Source organism: Astyanax mexicanus, chromosome 2 (assembly GCF_023375975.1).
Source record: "Astyanax mexicanus isolate ESR-SI-001 chromosome 2, AstMex3_surface, whole genome shotgun sequence".
NCBI classification, from domain to species: Eukaryota; Metazoa; Chordata; class Actinopteri; order Characiformes; family Acestrorhamphidae; genus Astyanax; species Astyanax mexicanus.
This window is the reverse complement of record NC_064409.1, coordinates 30637479-30661323: the sequence shown is the minus strand read 5'-3', so window position 1 is coordinate 30661323 and position 23845 is coordinate 30637479. Positions and strand designations below refer to the sequence as shown.

Here is a 23845-nt window from a genome sequence, read left to right as displayed (position 1 = left end):
CGCAAGTTGAATCAGTGAAACAACTTAAAGATTTGTGAGATAAATAAATTAATAATAAAAAAAGAAAGAAATAAAGCACTAGTACCAGAGAGACACACTGACCCGTGACAGCTGGACCACCATTACACATAAATATTCATTACCTGTCAATGACAATATGTTTGAGAGTTGATTAGATCATATCATTCTCAGTAAACTTGAGTTTTACATTATTGAGGGCCCTTGGTCAGGACCTGGAGTTACTCATTCAACAGCAAATGTCAATCAGTTTAAATGTGCAGCAAAGATTTTTCAAGTCTTTGCTTTCATTTTTGTGTTTTGTACAGCACACACTTAAAAAAACATTTCATACAAACATTATGTTTAACGTTATGTTTCTTCTAAGTGTATCACGTTAGCAAGGTGTGCTAAATATTCATGCTGAAAGTATGCTAGTTAACTAGTCAGTAAGCTAGTGAGTTAGCTAGGTGATGTATTTTTCCATACATAAGGCGCACCGGATTATAAGGCACATTTTAAGCAACAAGAGTAAGGAACAAAGATGTCAACATTTTAATCTACACGAATTTCTCTCCTTAAAAGCCTATCATTAGGTGAGTAAAGCGATTTCACTTTCTTTACAGTGAGCTCAGATTTCCAATATTTTCAATATCGCAACTAGCAACAGCATTTATCAGTGGCGTTATCTGCGCTTAGCTCTTGTAAATGCTGCTTGACAGCTAGTTTTCAAGTTCTTTAAAAAAAAAAAAACGTTTTCATGCAATTCACAAACATCATTGTCCAGTTCCTAATTAATTTAAGTGTATCAAATGACTTTTAAAAAATTAAAATGTTTGTATTAAAGCCATTTAAGCCATTTTCTATATAGGCCCATTTTGCATATAGTCCGGTTATCAGCCATTCTCAGTCCCGGTATGGCTGCCAATCCAAGTTAAGGATGTTATTGGGCTGATTGGTTGTTAGGACACCCTTGCTCAATTGTGATGCACAGCTAAAAACCTTATACTTAAAAGTGAGCATTAGGGCGAGCAATCTTGCGAGATTAAAACGTGACGATATTTCTCGTCAAGCTTAAACCTGTCTCGCGGGGGAAAAAAATAAAAATAAATAAAAAAAGTAGGTGAGCTCGCGGTACAGTTAAAAAGCTCCGCGCGACAGTGCTCTTACTGTCCCAAACCATAGTCTTAATATGACTGGTTATGGTCATGCATAGTTAAATTACAAGAAATTTAGAAAAAAAAAAAAAAACACAAACCATAGACTTAATATGACTGGTTGTGGTTTGCACTTATTGTTTGCACTGTAGAAGTAGTAAAAGTTTTTTTTTTTTTTTTTTTTCTTATTTTTATTTCTATTTCTTATAGAATCAGTGTGTGAGAGAAACCAGTCTGTTAAGTGTGCGTTATATGATTGTCAAATAAAACTCTAGTTTTCAAGCCATTTTTCATTTTTGACGTTTTCTTTAAAATTTTATTTTTAAATCTCGTCTCGTCTCGTTCTCGTGAACCCAGTATCGTGTCTCGTCACACCCCTAGTGAGCATTAAAGGGAGCACAACATTCTAGGTTAGTTTAGTATCTAAAGCTTCAACAGTTGTTGGCTTGCTTACAGGCACAAAATGGCCAGAAAGAAACAACTTTCTTTAGAGACCTGTCAGTCCACTGTTGTGTTAAGGAAGGAGGGCTACTCAGTGAGATATTGCCAAGAAACTGAAAATATTTTACCATGCTGCTAACTACTCCCTTTGACACAAACTGGCTCTAACAAGGACAGAAAAAGGAGTGGGAGGCCCCGATGCACAACTGTGCAAGAAGATAAATATCTTAGAGTGTGCAGTTTGAGAGAAAGACGCGTCACAGGCTGTCAACTGACAGCTGCACTACATGGAACCAGTCAAATATCATTGTCAGCATCAACGGTCAAGAGGCGACTTTAGGATGCTGGTCTTCATGGCAGAATTGCCATGAATTCTGCCAATTGCCAGAATTTTGATTGTAATGGAATGGATCTGAACCCTATGGAGCTGTTGTTGGAGCAGCTTACCGTAGTGCTGGGCGGTATACCGGTTTATATGGTACACCGGAAGAGGCTTTTAAACACCATATTGCTAGAGGCACTGCGGAGCGCTGTGCAGAAAAACACAGAGTAGATCAGCGCCATCACAGAAGAGACACAGCTCGCTAGATTATGCTAGCCAGTTAGTATAGCAAGCTAACATACTGCAGTGACTGGAGAATAGACATGAATACAGACTGAAATTGCGTGCCCCAGACGAGCCAAGAAATGCTTATTTATTCAGTACAAGAGATTAAACTCCCTAAAACTCTGGATACAAGAAAGTAACGATAGCCCTTTCAGAGATATAAATACAGTAGCTTGAAGGATCATTTTAATGCGCACTTAACTGAACGTATTTATTAACTGGAGAACCATGGGAATTGTGGCAGATTTTAATACAGTAATGCCTCTAATGTCTTCAGAAAAACATTAGAAGCTGATACTAAACGTGTGTCTGACTTGTGTAATAGAGCCTTTGAAAAATATTTTTTTAAATACTTAAACACTGAATATTTTAGGTCAATTTATAGTGTTTATGGAACTATTTAAAAAGGAAGCTGTGTTAAAGTTGTTGGCATGTCTTTTTCTAAGATCTATTGTTCACATTCTTTAACTGTTTTTCTGCTAATGAAGTCTGATTTCTTTATATATTGTGCAATTTTGTGGGACAAAGTAAACCCAAAAGTAAGCTGTCTGTGTTTCTCTGTGTAGAGGTCAACAGTTGTGCTCGAGATAGGAGAAGGATAGGAGATTTAAATCATAAATCAACACTGTGTCCATAAGAAACTCTAACCTTTAACCTTTAGCAAGGCTGGCCAGTGCTATTCAGACAGCAGACAGCATGTGGCTAAAAGTGTTAAATTTGTTAACGAAAACTATGATACAAAATATTTATTGACAACCTATTCTTCATGACAAAAACGATACGAGAATTAAATAAAAATGAATACTTAAAAAAAAAAACTAAAATTATTATGAAATTTAATACACTATCAAATAAAAACTAAACTACAATGACAATGACTGACAAGTCAGAAGAAAGGATTTATAATGAATGATATTATAAATTATACTTTATAAGACTAAAAATGTGTTTGACGACTAAAACTACACTAAAACTAATAAAAACCAAAAGACTAAAATGTGACAAACTATTATACACTCTGCCCTGAATACGTCAAAAAAAAACCTGGAACATGACCGATACATTTAGAAGAAATGCATTGCTTTCACAAAAGAAGCTCAGCATGGAGAGTAAAGGCACCCATATACTCTAAGTGATTAAATGAATATTGCAAGGTTGGGTTTACAAGTTTTATTATTCTGGTACCACTTTTCCTATGAACACAAAATATTCATTAACTGTCCACATAAAAATGTTGTACCAATATAGCAGCTTGAGCAGCAAGAAACAAAGAACAATGTGTTTATTTTAAATCATTAATTCATCATTTTTAAGTTAAAATGTTCATTTAAACATGAGACTGATTTGAGCTCATAAAATCACCCAGAATAATAACAGACATTACATGACTAATTTTCTTTTTTATAATTAACCAATTAATCAACACTAGGGGTGGGTATCATCACTGATTTCCCAGTTCGATTCGATTCCGATTCACAAGGTCTCGATTCGATTTTCAAATCGATTTTCGATTCGATTCGATTCTCGATTCAACATCGATTAATTTAGGGAAATTTCAGTTACCATAAAAATTGTAGTTTGAATATGAAATGTAATTATACAAGGAACACTCAAATTTCATTATTAAAATATTAGTTTATATTATGAACACTCACTTATGAACTGTATATCCTTACATATAAATGTTACCAGAGCTTCAGATATTTTTTTAGCACGAGGAGAACTTGAAGGTAGTTTCATCGCAAATGCTTTCTCTAGTGGAGTTTGTGTGGGTTCTGCCGTTTTCTGAGTATCAGGATGGTGTCGCGTTAGATGATTTCTCAGATTTGTGGTATTTCCACAATATTTCAGCTCCTTGTTGCACAGTTTACACACAGCTTTGCTTTTATCCAGCTCTTCCCTACCGCCATAGCTTCTGAATCCAAAATGCAACCACACGTCTGCCTTCAGGTTCTTGGGCGCCTGCACTCCTGCTTCAGCCATGCTTAACTGATCACCCCAGCCAGAGCGCGCTGCTCGGAAAAAAAGGATGGTCTCGCGAGATCTACGCGAGACGTTAAAGCTACGCATACACGGGGAAAAGGGGCTAGTTATAAAGATCGATCTCGGGTTTATATAAATCGATATCGGATCATTCAAATGAGGATCGATTTAAATCGAATAATCGATTTTTTTAACACACCCCTAATCAACACTGTAGCTCTAAAGGATTTACAGGGAGTATGATGACTCTGGCTAAAGAAGGGCACAGCAGCAGGGGTAGCAAGTTAATGTTACAGCTGTACAAGCTTAAAAACAACACTGGCCCAGCTGAGGGCCCCAGCTGAAGGGTGTGAAAGACAAACGAGCATGTCCATGCTTACTAGTCAGTGTATAGCAGTCATGTGTCTGTGTTGCAAAATATAAATTTAGGCCAGGAGGGATGTTGCTGAGCAACAAGAAGACATAAACAAACAAACCAACTGAGCGGAAAAAGGGAAGGAAGTAGAGAAGTCAATTCTTCACATTTTTAACAGAGGAATATCTGACCATCTTTTCAAATTGTAGTTGAAAGCAAATCTTTAACACTACTATATATTTAAAAATTATTCAGAGTGTACTGTGCAATCAAGTTAAAAAAATAAGATCAATATATTTCAAACATATGAGCAATTCTCAATTGATACTTTTATTTGTAGAAATAAAAAAGCACCATTTTCACCTACAAATTGGGCAAACCAATACATTTATTTCTTAAGGGTCAAAAGAGTAAAACGCAATATAAAAACATGTTTTAAGAAAAGCAAGTAGCAGACTTCAACCTTACAAGCAGCTTCTAAATTGAATAATTTCAGTTAAGATAAAGCGCAGCATACGCAGTTATTGCAACATAAGGGATATTCTCTGGTTTCTTGAGAGTATCAGAAGCCTTAATTAAACAGTTTGTATTAACCGTAAAAATCTGAATTAATTGCACAAACAGAGCATGATTGTTGCTGTCAAGTATGACGTATTTCCAGGCACCACACAGCGCTATGAGAGCAGACATGGAACTGAGAGAGATGAGTGTTCACAGTATATCTTAACTCATGAGGTAAAAAAAGAATGACATGAAACATCAACATGCGTTCTGTTATTACAAGCACATGCACGGCATTCAGGAGGATTAGCATACACAGAGATTAGTTCTGAATCAGAAATTAAATGCTGGTCTGGACAGAGAGAGCCGGTTTAAAATGAAAACTTATTTGTGTGAGTGTGTAGACTGAGGGTAGCGCATTGAAGAGCTTTCGCCTGGGCCTCTTCCCATTAACATACTAAGACAAAGAGCAGAGCAAGAGGAAAGACAGGAAGGTGTGTGTGTGTGTGTGTGCGCGCTACCGGGGATGCTTTGTTTTCTTAAATTGCCCTCTGACCATCCTCACAGCTAGAGTGTGCTCCCAAATTAACCTGTGGAAGCCCATCCCCCCTACTGAATACCATTTACCATAGACATGTACTTACCAGCCATTTTTTTAGCTTTTCAACCATCACTTTCTTAATTCTCCTTTAGTTTAAAATGACATTCTCTCCTGTGTAAATTTGATGACACTTCCTATTGTGAGGTCTAAAAGGTCTATAAATGCTAGAAGTGGTAAAAATTACCATCCACTGATTTAATTTGCTACTCTCTTTGCTTTAGCTGTTTAGCCTAAATGTAGCATGTTAGCTTTAGTCTCTAAGAGCTTATAAATGAGACATGGTATTCATACCACCTGCAATACAGACAGGCCAATATAGTAGAATTTCAGTTAATGGCCTACTGTGCCTACTTTGAAGCAAATATTTGCAAATTTTAATCATTGCTGATTATGTTTCCACATCCTAAATTTGTAGTTTAAGGCACATTTTACACTAGTTGAAGAACAAAATGTTGTTATGATGCAAATATTCACTGTAGATTTATCAAGAATACAAATTTTAATCATTTATTATCACCAAGCAGGCATAACAGTCCAGATATCACTTCTGCACTCCTCTGACCAACACAAGAACACAAATGGTTGCCAAAGTTTAGCACTACATACTTAAGCCTAAGGTCACGGTTCAGCTGAGCACAGTGCCTTTAAAGCATGCACAGCAAAAACAAGCAAAACAGCAAAACTAAGTTAGCAAACCTCAAAAAAGGATTCTCTCTGTTTTAAGGAGTTAATTTTTCTACTATGTATTCAGAAGTCCAAAAGTAAGCTTAGAATGACCTGCTTAGTTGGATCATTAACTTTTGCAAGAGGTGAAAATAAGCACCACAAATGAAATGTTCTGTATCCCCAGTCACCACCGGCAAATTTCTGCAAAGGAGGAACCATCACCATACTTTCTGGCAGACCCACGGAGCGAGCCACCTCATTCATCACCAGTGATGACACAGCTGAGAAAATACAACCCAATGGCTTGGTGGGGTGGAGCAATGGTGGGTTGTAGTGGGGGTGGGGTGCATGCACGTGTGTGCCTGCATGTGTGTTTGTGTGTGAGAGAGAGAGAGAAACTTAACAAATGTGGGTAAGTGGTTTGGCTGGTCTGCGATTTGAGAGAAAGGAGAAAAAAAAACTGATTAAGCGGCTGGAAAAAAGTGTCACAACTTCATCACTGAAGCGTTTGTGCAGCAGCTGACAATCCGATACATATTCTCTTCTATGCATGAACTTGGCATTTTGCCACACCTCTCCCAATGAAAGCAAGTCTAGACATTGCATGTGTGTGGGTGTCCGTGTGTGTCCATGTGAGAGATGCCGCTCTATATATGAGCTTCATAAACTTTCTGGGAAGCACCCAACAGCAAAACATTAGGCCATGTTTTAGGCCTCTCTAATATGAACGTGCAAGAGTGGAGAGAGAGAGGAGAAGAGAAAAAAAAGGAGGTTCCTCAGGTCTTTTTCAGAAGGAAATGGCAGAGTACAATGCTGAATATACAGTGGCATGAAAAGTGTTTGCCCCCTTCCTGATTTTCTTATTTTTTGCATGTTTGTCACACTTAAATGTTTCGGAATATTAAACCAATTTAAATATTAGTCAAAAACAACACAGGTAAACATAAAATGCTATTTTTAAATGAAGGTGTTTATTATTAAGGCACATACCTACATGTCCTTGTGCGCAAAAGTGATTGCTCCCTAAACCTAATAGCTGGTCGGGCCAGCCTCAGCAGCAACAACTGCAACCAAGCGTTTGCAATAACTTGCAATGAGTCTTTTACAGAGGTGGACTTGCTGGTGTGTTTTGGATCATTGTCCTGCTGCAGAACCCAAGTTCATTTCAGCTTGAGGTCATGAACAGATCCTTCAGGATCTTTTGGTAGACAGCAGAATTCATAGTTCCATTTATCACAGCAAGTCTTCCAGGTCCTGACATAGCAAAATAGCCCCACACCATCACCTACCACCACCATGTTTTACTGTTGGTATAATGTTCTTTTTCTGGAATAAAGTGTTTATTTTTCGCCAGATGAACTGGGACACACACCTTCCAAAGAGTTCAACTTTTGTCTATCAGACCACAGAATGTTTTCCCAAAAGTCTTTGGGTCTTTTCTGATGGTGGAGGCATGAACACTGATCTTAACTGAGGCAAGTGAGGCCTGCAGTTCTTTGGATGTTGTTGTGGGGTCTTTTGTGACCTCTTGGATGAGTCATTGCTGCGCTCTTGCGGTAATGTTGGACGGCCTGCCACTCCTGGGAAGGTACACCACTGTTCCTTTTGTGGACAATGGCTCTGTGGTTCGCTGGATTCCCAAAGCTGGAACTGGTTTTATAACACTTTCCAGACTGATAGATCTCAGTTACCTTCTTTCTCAATTGTTCCTGAATTTCTTTGGATCTCGGCATGACGTTTAGCTTTTAAGGATCTTTTTGTGGACTTCACTTTGTCAGGTAGGTCCTATTTAAGTGATGTCTTGATTGAGAACAGGTGTGTCAATAATCAGGCCTGGGTGTGGTTAGAGACAGTGTACTCAGGTGTCAGAAACCACAGTGACGGTATGTTTTAACAGGGGGCAATCACTTTTTCAAACAGGGCCATGTAGGTTTGGATTTTTTTCTCCCTTAATAATAAACACCTCCTGTTCCTAGTACTGTTAGCTCCTGTCTGACGAGACGTGTCGCTGTCCAGCTGCCTGCTTGTGGGCGGTCGTGAGCCAAGTTGGGCGAGGCCAGAAATACTAATTCATGGGTTGACAGACACGGGTGCTTTTCCTGATCGACTAATTTTTCTGAATATTTTCTTTTACTAGCTACTGCAGACAATGGAGATTAAGAAAAGTGTTTAAATGTATGCAACTCAGAGTTCTATTGCATTTTACAAAGAACCAAGTGGATTTAGAGGAAGGGCACCTTTAAGTAACAGAGTATGAAAGGCAAAAAAAAATATTAGTTTCTAAAAAAACGGAGAGCATTGACACACTGGAAAAATAGGATCATTTTAAAGATCGACCTTGGGTTTATGTGAATCGATATTGGAACATATTTTAATGAAGATTGACTTAAAATCGTTTAACCTTACCCCAAGTGACCATAGGGAAACTGAACCGGACCTTAAAAGGGGATACTATGCTTTAGCACAGAAAATAAACTTAGAATAATAGTGTAAAAAGAAAATAATTCTATATAAGATATAGCCAAACTTAAGGAATCAAAATCTGGGGAATTGGATAGTGGTGATCTTCACAACTGAAGACCACACTAATTTACATCAAACATCAGCCATTAATTCACCTCAGAAATAGGGCTGGGGCGACGCGTCGACATAATCGACGTCATCGATTACAAAAATACATCGATTTGCATAACGTGCGTCGGCGCGTCGTAAACATGGCGGCGCCTGTGGAGAGCATTAGAGGTTAGATCGGGCCCAAAAATTCCAACTGGCTGTTTTCGGGCTGTTTTAATGAGCGAAATATGATCAGAATTATGTTAATTAACACGGTAACATAGAAGCATAGAACTATTATTTAATTAAAATGATTTTTAAGAACAGCTAAACACAGTTCTGCAAATCAAACGCGGAGGAGTTCACGTGCGAGAGACAGAGAGAGAGAGAGAGAGAGAGAGACACAGAGAGAGAGAGAGAGAGCTACTCACAGGTGAAGGTTCTCTTTGATCTCCTCGTGCTCATATTCTAGTCCCATTCATAATTCTGCAGCTCCCTCAGTGTTTTCTGCCGTATTTTGCGGCTAGCGCGAGCGCTTACAACTGACACCGCGGACCGCGAGGTGCCGCCGCGTTTGTGCCGAATCCGACTCTCTGCTGAATCTGACTCCCGCTTCGCGGACAGAATCGGCACAACACCCCCGCTGTAGAACTGCGGTAGTGAAAACAGCGCTTATAAATAAATTAGTTTAGTTTCACTTTTAGTTTTCCTTATTTTTTTTTTAAATAAAAATATAATTAAAAAACAGACGCCTACATCTCGGACTATTTTCTGGAGCCCGGGTCGGATTTACGGGCGGGCCTCGGGTCATGTCGGGTTCGGGCAGAGAATCTAAGCTCTAGAGAGCTTGGACTCCGGAGAGCAATCTCCAGCTACAAAAAAACGCCAGCGGGCATCTAAAGTTTGGGAGCATTTCACGCAAAAGGGCAACAATGTGGTCCTCTGCCATACGTGCAAAAGGAGCACTTGAAGCGCAAACATCCAGGAGCACTATGTCAACAGGGTCACACAGTAAGTTACCGTTTACATCAGGGTCTCCGCGGGTGTCCTTAAAAAGACTTAAGGCTGTCTACCAAAGGTTTTAAACCTGCCACAGGCAGAAATTATACATTTTTGGTTTATATTTGTGCATGGCATTTCGCAGTTTCCAGAAACAGTAGCATTATTCATAAGTTCAGGTGTTTAGCTAAGCTAGCTGCCTTAAGTTATTTTAGCTAGCGCCGTCGGCGCTGCGGTGTCACACCGTTTTCTGTCACCGTCGGAATTTTGTGACCAGTGCTCACGGTTATGAGCGTTCATTGGCAAAACGGAAGCTTTCTATACCTACACCCATTGGCGTAGGAACCGGGGGGGATGGGTGGGACATGTCCCACCCAATATTAGAAACAGGTGGATTTGTCCCCCCCAAAAATGAAATAGTTTCGCTCAGCTCAGTCGTACTGTTAATGAAGAGACCGACCGCTAAGCGCTGGGAAACCAATCACGGTGCCGGTTCAGGGAGAAAGTCCCGCCTTTCAGGAGAAACAGCCAATCAGCTCGCTGGTCTTGCGAGAAGAGTTAGCGTGCTGGTGGAGGAGAAGCCCCTCCCCCTCGCTGTGAGATATAGAAGCGGTGTCCAGCATCAGCTGGTGTTGAAGTAAATCTGGATATACGGCGATTTTTCTAAGAGGTAACGGAGTTTACCATGTGGCCTGTGTTGAGATTATTTCTGATAGCTGGTTAAAAAGACTCTCCAAATCAAAACACACAGATTAAACCCACCGTGTGATAATAAACTGCAGCTGTGTTAGTCAGTTAGCTTAATTTTGGAATTAGCTAGACAGGGAGTCAAGGCTTAAAAAAAAAACATATATGTTATGTTCAGCTTGCCCTGATCAGCTAATCACTATTTCATTTTCAAATTGTGTTTATTAATTTAGGATTGCAGGATTTACTGTAAGCTATAGTAAACGAAAAAAATAGTTAGCTAGAAGCCAGATGTAGTGGATAGTCAGAATTTAGTACAGTACTTTATGTTGGTAGTTTAAAGCAGTTTATTAACCCTGATCTCTGCCCTAAAATTGTGTGTTTTCTACCAGATCCAACTGATTAGCTAATAAACAGTCCTTTACTGAGTTTACCTGTTAACATCCTTTTCATTATGTATGTCAGCAGTGTATTAGACACATCATACCTCCACTTACTTTATTAAGTGACTTTAAAGCAGAGAAGGCAGTGGGGATATGCAATAGAATGTGTAGGAACAGGGTTGAGAAACACTGCTCTAACCTGACTTCTGTTTATTTGTAGTTCACAGTAAGACCAAATTCTGAGTAAATAGAGGGATTCCAGGTGAATCCAAATGTTTTTTTCTTTAGTCTAATGTTTATATTAACTTCTGTCAAAAATCTCTATGAAACGTAAAGTTACATTCTTTTTTCAAAAAAGGACACCATCATAAGATGTGCTTTCAGTAGAAACAACTAAAAGCGCAGATGATAACTGATCAGTTTTTGTCATATATGTATATAATTCAGACATTTCACGCATATTTGTTTAAATGTAATGTGGAGTAACATGGTGGTTGTAAAGTCACCTTTACTTGGATGTAACTAATAATAAACAGAGTACAGAAAAAAGGGATTATTTGTGATTAAAAGTAATTCCTTAAATGTTGTTCTAGGAAACTATATGGGCTTTGGTGCATTAGCAAAAGTGTCCCCCCCAATATCAAACCCGCTCCTACGCCCTTGCCTACACCTTACCCTCAGCCCTAAACTGAACCGTTTTGGCCAGTCGGGGTAAACATTAGAAACGAACACGTTTCGAATCGGCCAGTGCACCGGTCTGCTGAGAACTACTTGCCAGTGGTCACAAAATCTAGCGGTCACAGAAAACAGTGCAACACACGGTTGTGGTGTATGGGAGCTTATCCATTTTTAGCGTTATAGATCTAAACAACGTGCTGTACATGTAAGTGATTATAAGTGTGGGGTTTGGTTTAGTAGGCTTGTGTTGTTGTTGTTGTTGTTGTTGTTGTTATTATATATAAATATAGTAATTTATCGTTTGCTTTAAAACGTAAAATAATTATTTAAATATGTTTCTCAATGAATAGATTAGTCGACTAATCGAAAAAAATAATCGTTAGAATAATCGTTTAAAAAATAATCGTTAGGGACAGCCCTACTCAGAAAACAGTAAGCATCCAAGCTAAACATTCTCCAATCATTACAGTTTTGTTTGGCTGTTAGCTAGCACTGAGCTGCTTGCTGCACTCTGCCATTCTCAGATCAATATTTAATAACTCAGGTGTACTACAGCACAATAAACATTTTATATTAAACCCCAGTACCTACTAATCTAACTAGCACAGCACCATTTACCTGTTATCAAAACCCCAGAATCTACTAATCTAACCAGCACAGCACAGCACCATCCATCTGTTATCACGCACCATGTGGCCTCAGTTGCTCGGTCCTGCCGCTTTGCTCTCTATAACAACATCCGAAAAATTAGACCGTTCTTGACGCAACAGGCCACCCAACTCCTGGTGCAAGCGGTCGTCATCTCACGCCTCGACTACTGCAATGCCCTGCTAACTGGCCTCCCGGCCTGTGTAGTAAAACCACTCCAGATGATCCAGAACGCAGCAGCACGTCTGGTCTTCAACCAGCCAAAACGGGCACATGTCACCCCGCTGCTCATTGAGCTCCATTGGCTACCAGTTGATGCTCGCATCAAATTCAATCCAGACTGTTCTCATACAGAGTTCCCCAATGGTTGAACAAACTACCTTCCACTACCAGATCAGGAGAATCTCTCGCTATCTTTAAGAAACTCCTGAAGACAGAGCTCTTCAAAGAGCACTTACTCTCTTAACACCTCTAACACACTAACTACTTCTAACCTCATTTCCTTCTTCCCCTCCTTCACTCCTCTATCCTATTATTCCCCTTTGACCTCCTTTTATCCCTATCCAAAGTTGTTTTTACCTTTAAACTTATTTTACATTGTACTTGACTATTGTAAGTCGCTTTGGACAAAAGCGTCTGCCAAATGTAATGTAATGTAATGTAATTAAACCCCAGAATCTACTAATCTAACCAGCACAGCACCATTTACCTGTTATCAAAACCCCAGAATCTACTAATCTAACCAGCACAGCACCATCCATCTGTTATTAAACCCCAGAATCTACTAATCTAACCAGCACAGCACCATCCATCTGTTATTAAACCCCACAACCTACTAATCTAACCATCACACCACCATCCATCTGTTATCAAACCCCAGAACCTACTAATCTAACCAGCACACCACCATCCATCTGTTATCAAACCCCAGAATCTACTAATCTAACCATCACACCACCATCCATCTGTTATTAAACCCCAGAACCTACTAATCTAACCAGCACAGCACCATCCATCTCTTATTAAACCCCAGAATCTACTAATCTAACCAGCACAGCGCCATCCATCTGTTATCAAATCCCAGAACCTACTAATCTAACCAGCACACTACCATCCATCTGTTATCAAACCCAGTTTTTCGTTTGTTTAGAAATTACTTTATATTCTTAAACCATGTTAAATTACATTAGATTAGAGGACATTCATTCAGACATCATTCTTGAAGGCTAGGCTTTCTGTAACTGATGTAGCCCCTACTGTTGCCACATTACCCCTTACATTTTATTATATAAGTCAGTTTCAAAGTACCTGCAAGTTTTTATCATGTATAATAGAGGTCTGCACGGGACTGCTTTTTTAAACCCACTCCTCCCCGCTCCCGCATGTTTTTGTCCCGTTACTGACGCTCCCGCAAAAAAATCGCTTCTTTTAATCCCGCGGTCCATCCTCCGCTTTGAGATTTTTCTTTCGGGTTTTTTGTTGCTTGCATGAGAATCATTGCGCAATTATTACAATTTTCCTAACTATTTATTAATTTGCTCCTGCATCATCTGGATTGATTAAACTCCTGCTCTCGCCAATAACAATTCAGTTCTGTCCCGCGGCGCAAGATATTCTGACGGGACCCGCGAGAACAGAAGTGTGATGTTAGAGTGAGGCGGAGCTCTGAAAAGGAAAAAAAAAAAAAAAAAAGAATATCCGAATACCAAAATTGAAAACCGAATACCTACTCAACGATCGAATACCCGAATATTCAGGTCTAGCCCTAGAAAACTGTGATTAAAAAAAAAAATAGGTTTTTCTACCAATTATTGATTCTGTACTCTTCCTTAGATAAAAATTTAGTATTGTTTTTGTTTCCAAATAAATATGAACTTATTTCACTTGCATAATTTGAGGTTTAAAAGCACTGCATCTTTTTCGTTAATTTGACCATCTCATTTTCTGCCAATAAATGTTCAAAATTAGAGAAAAATGAGTTAGTAGTTTATAGAATAAAACCACGATGTTCATTTTACTCAAACATATACCTATAAACAGTTCACTCAGAGAAACTGATCATTTTAAAATGGTCTAATTATTTTTTCCAGAGCTATAAATAAATAAATAAAGAGAGATCAGGAACATCGCTAATGGACACAGTATATGTCCTTTTTAATATTTGCTTACTTCAACCCTCTAAAAACAACAAAACAAGTATAGCATGAGTCATGGCCTTCAGTGTAACTAAGCATCTGGGCATGCAGTTACAGCATGAGTGTGTGTCCCTAAAAAGCCTGTGTGTGTAGAAGTGGGAGCAGCGTGTATGCGTAAGTAAACTCTGTCTCATGCAGCGAGGCCAGGCTGTAGCCCGGCTCCTCCAGTGCAGGATCAAACGGGTGGCACACGTATGAGCCAGACACCCGCTGAGACCCATTAACACGCACATGCACCCCCAGCCCACACAGCAACTGCCTGCTGCAGGGCTCCTTCTCACCCTCTCTCTCTCTCTTTCTCTCTCCCCTTCTCCCGCTCACTTTCACACCCACCCAAACAACATTTTTAGGGGTAGTGGGTTGGATGCAGGCTGACATCCAATGCAGGATGCCAGCACAGCTTGGCTACTATTCTAAGTAAATATGTTCCAGCAAACTATAAGATGAAAATAAAAGCTTTCAATGCCTCCCCTCTGGCTAGCTCTGGATAAAGAAGAAACAAAAAGGAGGAGGAGGAGGAGGAGGGGGAATTTTATAGTAAAGAGGCCTGTAAAAGGATAAGGAAAATGGGTGTGTGGTAATGAAGGAATTATTCTGTTGTTAACAGTAATACCATCTTGCTACACTTTAAACAACTAGAGCAAAGGTGGGGGAGCCAAGCTGTGCCACAACAACAGATAAGGGACAGGATATAAATATATTATAATCATCTCAACTAGACCAACACACCACTAGTGACAAGAATGAGTTTCTTTTTTTCCCCATTTTCTCCCCAATTTACACGGACAATTACCCAACCCACTCATTAGGACTCCCCCTATCACTAGTGATGCCCCAACACACCAGAAGGGTGAAGACTACACATACATGTGAAGCCAGCCACCGCTTCTTTTCGAGCTGCTGGTGATGCAGCCAGCACGCTCGGAGGAAAGTGCAGCGGCTCGGTTCCCGGTACATCAGCTCATAGATGCCCCGTGCTGCGGACATCACCCTTTAGTGATGTGGGGAGAGAGCGCCATCTACCCACCTGGAGAAAGCAGGGCCAATTGTGCTCCCTCTAAGCGCCGGCAGCTTGATGGCAAAGCTGCATAAGCAGGGGATCAAGAGAAGACAGTTCAACACTTTTTTATGGCTTTTTTATTAAGTGGCTAGGTCTATATACTTGCTCACTAAAAAGTGCAGCTGATTTTAAAAGCACACACAGAATAGAAGTAAGGTGCACAGACTAATTTCTTCCCTGACAATTCAGATCTAAATGCTTACTCTAAACTAGAGTTACTGTATTTTCCGCAATATATGTCGCACTGGATCATAGGGCGCATTATCAATGACTGTCTATTTTCTGGTTTATTTTCATACATAAGGCATACTGAATTAGAAGGCACATAATGCAACACTAGTAAGTGGGGTGAAACGATTATTTGAGTAATTAGAGTTACTCAAAAAAAAAAAAAAAAAAATTCTGTGCCTCAAGGAAACATTTATTTAAAACACAGAGCACAGAATTTCGCGCTGACTACTTTTATTGTGACAACACGCTTAGGTACATCACAGGAAGAAGGAGGAGGCGGAGGTTTTTAGTTGAGAATTGGGAATATGGAAGGGGCGAGGAAAAAGGCAGACAACTAGTCCTGTCACGATAACAAAATTTTCAGGACGATATATTGTGATAGTGATAAACGATAATATTGTCATTTTAAAGCGCCACTATAGAAAAAGCTTTTTTTCTGCTTTTGGGCTCCTAAAGGAGCTTTAAGACATTGTGCCACAGTAATAAAAAATAAAATACTAACATAATACTATTAAACCATTTTACAGTTAAACTATTTTTTATTATTAAGAACAGACATTTGGCTTCCTATATAAAAATATTTTAATACCTTAAATGACTAAAACAAATAAAGTACAACCACTCTGAGACAGAGGGATTTGAGAAAACTGCACTAAATATTAAACAGACCTTTATAAAATAAAATAAAGTAAAAACATATAGATTATAGTAACATTTACATTATTTTAACACAAAGGCACTTGCAGATTATTTTTTCTTATCATATATATGTTTATGCTGTAAAATAAAAATTAGCTTAAAAACATAAGTGTCCATATGATCAAAGACACAGATGGCTCAGCAGGCCATAGCTCTTGCTATCAATTTATTTTTATTAGGACGGTCAACATTAAAGCATGAATGCTCGCTGTTTATTTGGAATCAGTCACGCGTTACTATTTTTTTTTAACGCAAGTTAATTAAGGCACCAAGTTGACCCCTACTTCCACTGTAATCTGAATGATTGAACGTCACACTCCTGCAGTGTCCAGCAGTAACACTCGGGTTCAGACTTCCAGCTCAGATCTCATTTTATCTCCCCTCTCACATACAAGTAAATACCATTATTTTAATTGACAGCACTAATGTACATATAACGGCATTTTACATTTCTTATGTTCATTCTTTTATTTACATTTAAATATCCACTATTAAAATTTGCATCTGAAGGAAAACAAATGTGGTTGATCGCAGTTAATCACAGAATTTTGTTATGATTAGGATTACATTTTTTCATTGATCGACACCACTAATTTTTATGTAACTGTCAGACAAATTCCGAGTAAGGAACGCCAACATGTTTACTGTGTGGGGCTTGAGGCAGGATCTCTCTGGAGTAACAATATTCATATTTAATCTTCAGCTGGATGAATTGGGCTGGATGGTTGTGCTTTAAATAAGAGCTTAGGGTAGTATTGCCAGCTTTCGTTTCCACTGTTTTGAAACAAAGTCAACATACCGGCTGATTCGCGTTAATGGTTCTCCTCGCTCATTTGGCTTAAAGCCACAGTATTTTAGCACCGGAGCCGTGGAGGTGGCTTTAAAACAAACCCACGCGGAAACCCAATGGCTATTATCGACATTGGCAAAAATGATTGCGACTAAAAAACATTGGACGATAAGTCAATAACATACAGTCGATTACATGTATTCGGTGCTGTGTGGTCCTAGCCTCAAACCAAAGGACATTTTAATGCACCATCTCCGCTGAGGACACCTGGAATGGAGCAGTGCAGCAAACAAATCAATGAGATTAACATTAATATACCTTAATAACATAACGACAGTCCTGTGGCGTGCTGATTATTAGGAATACTGTCTAACGTGTGGCTAGTTTATTAGAACAGAGACGCGTTCTCAACTTAATACAGGCTTTATGTAATCAGTAAACACAGCGCTGTGCAGTTAAAAATATAAACATGTTAAATACATGTTAATACATGTTAAAATTTGCTGAGCTAAAGTTACTTTAGCCAGAAACAATATGCTTGAATTTTTTATCTACGAGTGCATTTGGCCAGTGAGAAAAAATATATTTTCAGACACTTTGTGTGGTGGAACAGGGGTGTGTGTGTGTGATAAAATCAATTTACTACTATCTTAGGGGTCATAAATGCACGACCATGAACTTACTGTACTATTTTAGTTAGTCTTAGTGATGTCAATTAATTAGTTGTGCAAAACATAAATAAACAAATAAAAGCAACATTTCAATACTTTTTTGTCACAATTATTCCACAGCTCTTGCCTAATATGAAGAATCCACTGACTTGGTGGAATGCAGCATGCTTATCCAACACTGTCAGAATGTCTCTGCTGTTCATAAGCTAAGATGCACAACATAAAGCAAATGTTTGATTGTTTTTTTATTGATTAATGCCCTATATTTTTGATACTTACAAGAAAGTAAGTATATCAAAATACTTGTTGAAAATAATGTAACTTAATTCCTTAAATTATTGATTATTAAATTCTTACTTGTGGTATTTATTTCTATTATGTGTTTTTTTTTTTTTTTTCTAATTGGAAACATATGTGGTGAATTTAAAATTTCTCTTGTGTATTTTAAATTGCACTTTAACACTGCTGCCGGTCCCAGCTGGTCTGAATGGTCTGAATCAGGACTGACTGAGCAGCCCGCTGAAACTCAGCAGAGAGAGACACTACAGGTGAGAGGAACCCTGAGGCAGAATGGACCCTTATAAGGTCACAGGTTAAGCGACTAGAGCCCCTCTGGGCAGCGTAGTTATGTCTTAAGTTGTTTTGTGTGTTGGTGGATGGCATTTGAACCTAAATAAATATACGTTTTTAGTTCACGCGATCACGCGACTGCTGGGTGCCTCCTGACTGCCGGGTCACGGTAGCCACACCCCCGATTCCTTTTTAATCTAGAATATCTAAAAGTGCTACTGATTTCTGAAATGGTTATCCATCTTACCTGGTTACTGGCGCCTCCCACAGACTTAACGCGGGCATATTTTTCAAGACATTGCGCTCCGAGAACTGAACTGAAAAATATCCAGCACTGTTTCAGCCTGTCCGACACAAACACGCGGTGGGATAAAGCATATATATTTAGCTAAAAATAAATCCTATCGCTTCTAAAAACTTCAGCATCATCGCTCTCCTGTGAGGATCTGTGATTAATTCTGTAAATCAATAATAATCTCTCCTTCAAAGTTTCTTCGGTAGTTTGGTTTAAAAATAAAAAAAAAATTATAGGACATAATCGCCCAGCACTAATGCAATGTTATGGATTTCTCGTTATGAAAGGATAAGTCATCTTATCCCTGCTTGTAATTCTCTATTTTCTTATGTACGGATTCATTTAAAAAACATTTTAGAGCTTGGGTACTAAACAGGTGGACTCTAGTCTAGGTCCAAACTGCAATAAATTGTATTGTGGACTAAGTGTAAAATCTCAGACAGGACAAAAACAAAGTTCACACTGTTTTCCTGTGAAATAAATCACATGCAACATTTTGCTAACTGACAACAGTATGTTACAAGCTGGTTTACACCTACTTAGGATACAGTATGTTGCTTAATGTTTATCCCTAGTACTACACGGAAAAACACTTGCTTATGAAGAAAGCACAAAAAAGCTCATTATATCTGACAGCAACACTAAATCTTTGTGCTTAATTTGTAGTTAAACAGTGGACACTAAGAGTCATAGCGAGTCTGCGTTATTATGAGAACAAGCAAGCACATTTTGAACAAAACTATTCCGAAAACCTCAAATAACCTTAAGATCAGGTTAAATCAGATAAAATCAACCATAGCAGCTCTACAGCACACTCACAGATCAACAAATACAAAAGACGCTCAGTCTGCCCATTTCACCTTTTGCATCAGAGTTTAAAAACTTAACAGAAACAACCAAAAGCTTTTTGCACATCAACATTTCAAAATGTTTGTGAATAAACATTTTAATATGTGCCTGTAGAGAAGTATTACCAACACAATAAGACTCTCTGAAGTAAATAACCATCAACAAAAACAAAGGGGCTTAAATGTACCTTACATTACATCAATAACATAACGACAGCGCTGAGGAGTGTGGATTATTAGGAATAAAGTCTAATGTGTTTATCAAACCCCAGAACCTACTAATCTAACCAGCACAGCTCCATCTATCTGTTATCAAACCCCACAACCTACTAATCTAACCAGCACAGCACCATCCATCTGTTATCAAACCCCAGAACCTACTAATCTAACCAACACACCACCATCCATCTGTTATCAACCCCCAAAACCTACTAATCTAACCAGCACAGCGCCATCCATCTGTTATCAAACCCCACAACCTACTAATCTAACCAGCACAGCACCATCCATCTGTTATCAAACCCCAGAACCTACTAATCTAACCAATACACCACCATCCATCTGTTATCAAACCCCACAACCTACTAATCTAACCAGCACAGCGCCATCCATCTGTTATCAAACCCCACAACCTACTAATCTAACCTGCACAGCACCATCCATCTGTTATCAAACCCCAGAACCTACTAATCTAACCAACACACCACCATCCATCTGTTATCAACCCCCAAAACCTACTAATCTAACCAGCACAGCGCCATCCATCTGTTATCAAACCCCACAACCTACTAATCTAACCAGCACAGCACCATCCATCTGTTATCAAACCCCAGAACCTACTAATCTAACCAACACACCACCATCCATCTGTTATCAACCCCCAAAACCTACTAATCTAACCAGCACAGCGCCATCCATCTGTTATCAAACCCCACAACCTACTAATCTAACCTGCACAGCACCATCCTTCTGTTATCAAACCCCAGAACCTACTAATCTAACCAGCACAGCTCCTACTAATCTAACCAACACACCACCATCCATCTGTTATCAACCCCCAAAACCTACTAATCTAACCAGCACAGCGCCATCCATCTGTTATCAAACCCCACAACCTACTAATCTAACCTGCACAGCACCATCCTTCTGTTATCAAACCCCAGAACCTACTAATCTAACCAGCACAGCTCCATCCATCTGTTATCAAACCCCAGAATCTACTAATCTAACCAGCACATCGCTGTTCATGTGTTAAACACTAGCCACTGATTTAGCTCAGAAAACAATTAGCATAGCCAGCTAGCTAACATGCTAATCTTTCATTTTTTGGCTTCAAATTAAAAGCTCCTAAGAAGAAAATACATATACTAAAATAATAAAGAACATCTACAAAACTTTTGATCAAAATATGGTCAGCACAGCGCCATCAAACCCCAGAACCTATTAATCTAACCACCACAGCTCCATCCATCTGATAAACACCAGCCACTGATTCTGCTCTGAAAATCATTAGCATAGCCATCTAGCTAACATGCTAATCTTCCATTTTTGGCTTCAAATTAAAAGATCCTGGTAAGAAAATACATAGTTTACTAATATAATAAAAGAACATCCATAAAACTTTATCAAAATAGGGTCGTGTGTGTGTGTGTGTGTGTGTGTGTACACAGTGCCTTACAAAAGTATTCTGCCCCCTTGAACTTTTCAACCTTTTGCCACATTTCAGGCTTTAAACAAAGATATGAAATTTTAATTTTTTGGGAAGACACAACAACAAGTGGGACACAGTTGTGACGTAGAACGAAATTTATTGGATATTTTAAACATTTTTCAGAAATAAAAAACTGAAAAGTGAGGCGTGCAATATTATTCGGCCCCTTTACTTTCAGTGCAGCAAACTCACTCCAGAAGTTCAGTGAGGATCTCTGAATGATCCAATGTTGACCTAAATGACTGATGATGATAAATAGAATCCACCTGTGTGTAATCAAGTCTACGTATAAATGCACCTGCTCTGTGATAGTCTCAGAGTTCTGTTTAAAGCGCAGAGAGCATCATAAAGACCAAGTAACACACCAGGCAGTTCGGAGATACTGCTGTGGAGAAGTTTAAAAGGATTTGGGATAGAAAAAGATTTCCCAAGCTTTAAACATCTCAAGGAGCACTGTGCAAGCAATCATATTAAAATGGAAGGAGTGTTAGATCACGGCAAATCTAACAAGACCCGGCCGTACCTCTAAACAGCTCAAAACAAGGAGAAGACTGATCAGAGATGCAGCTAAGAGGCTGATGATCACTCTGGATGAACTGCAGAGATCTACAGCTGAGGTGGGAGACTCTGTCCATCGGACAACAATCAGTCGTACACTCCACAAATCTGCCCTTCATGGAAATTGGCAAGAAGAAAGCCACTGTTGAAAGAAAGACATAGTGTGCTGTTTGTACAGCAAACATATGGTCTCTGGTCAGATCAGACCAAAGTTTACATTTTTGGCCTAAATAGTGCTTTGTTTGGCTGAAAAGTAACACTGCTCATCATCCTAAACACACCATCCCCAAAGTGAAACATGGTGGTGGCAGCACGGAAAGATGGATGGAGCCAAATACAGGACCATTCTGGAAGAAAACCTGTTGGAGTCGGCAAAAGACCTGACAATGATCCAAAACATAAAGCAAAGTCTACAATGGAATGGTTCACAAATAAACGTATCCAGGTGTTAGAATGACCAAGTCAAAGTCCAGACCTGAATACAAACGCTCTCCATCCAAACTCACTGAGCTCCAGCTGTTTTGCAAGGAAGAATGGGGCAAAAATTTCAGTCTCTCGATGTGCAAAACTGATAGAGACATACCCCAAGCGACTTGCAGCTGTAATCGCAGCAAAAGGTAGCGCTACAAATTATTAACACAGGGGGCCGAATAATATTGCACACCCCACTTTTTAAAAAAGTTTAAAATATCCATTAAATCCACTTCAAGATTGTGTACCACTTGCTGTTGGTTCTTCACAAAAAAATTACAATGTCATATCTTTATGTTTGAGGCCTGAAATGTGGCAAAAGTTTGAAAAGTTCAAGGGGGCCGAATATATAAATGCTGTTAATACTCGAATCATAGTTTAAGCGATTTAAGTGGGGCAGGTATATTGTCAAGCTATAGTATATTTTAGCTATAGTACAGATCCAGTACAGGATACCAGGAAGCATACATGGTATGCAACTCTCAGTCAGCTGCACCACCCTGCAGCCTGAAACATGTTTAAAACGTTCCTTTTCACACCCTCAGATACAGCACAGTTTAATTTAAATAAAATTAATGAATAGATTAATGCTTGAGGGCTTTCATCTGGATGCTAGTGGACTTCTATGCAAATTTGCTTCTCTCTTCAGAGATGGGCAAATAATAGAGGGAAGCGACAAGGTGGATGCACTAGGGTCTAGTGATGTTCAAGAGTCTATGGTTTTATCAATGGGAACTTAATTTTACAGCACACACACAATCTAGATAACACCGTTATATTAATCTAATTACTGCCACTAATAATATTCAAATCCTTCCTTTTTTTTTATTATGGTACAGATATTACTTAGTACAGGTCGTCGATTTCTCATAATAATTCTTTATGGAACATTAAAACCCCCAATTTTTTGGGGGGCCTACCAGTAAGGTGAGGAATGACCAACCACTAGATACAATGCAGCGTGCAGCTCACGGGTGCTGCATAGCAAAACCACTTCCTTGTAAGCATGTGCACACACTGGGGGAGTTTAGAGATGGCCACTACACAGGTGTGTTTAGTTACCCATCAGGCTTTTGTCTACCCTGATGGGGGGGAGGCACACTCAGGTTACATTCATGCTCATCTGGTTCCTACGAACAGTCTGCTGCAGGTAATGAGAGCCTCACTGCACTGTTCAAGGCACACACCATACACCTGTGCTTCACTGCCAGTGCACTCAGATTCCTACATTAGAAAAACAAAGGCATGAACCAAAACGCACCAAAATGCGCACCAATGAACCACGCAAGCAGTTTGCATCCTCTGATTGGTCAGAGCTGTCTGGTGTGTAAGTAAATATAAATATACAAAAAAAGTAAAAAAAGAAGCGAGAAGATTCTGTTTTCCAGCGCGTATATCTGTGCTTTAACACTGAATGCTGAAACACTACGCTTTTTAACAGTGTTTGGACCTGCAGCACAGATGTATACATAGTAAACCGTGTCACGTAT

At 39.1% G+C, this 23845-nt stretch overlaps 2 protein-coding genes across 2 annotated transcripts in view; one reads left to right on the top strand and one right to left on the bottom strand.

Moving 5' to 3' along the window:
- The window catches only part of ada2b (adenosine deaminase 2b), a 210196-nt gene that overhangs the window by 69197 nt on the left and 117154 nt on the right, over positions 1 to 23845 (top strand). The gene's annotated exons all lie outside the window — the stretch shown is intronic.
- Positions 1 to 23845, bottom strand: part of lrp6 (low density lipoprotein receptor-related protein 6) — a 66500-nt gene that overhangs the window by 37141 nt on the left and 5514 nt on the right. The window lies entirely within an intron of this gene.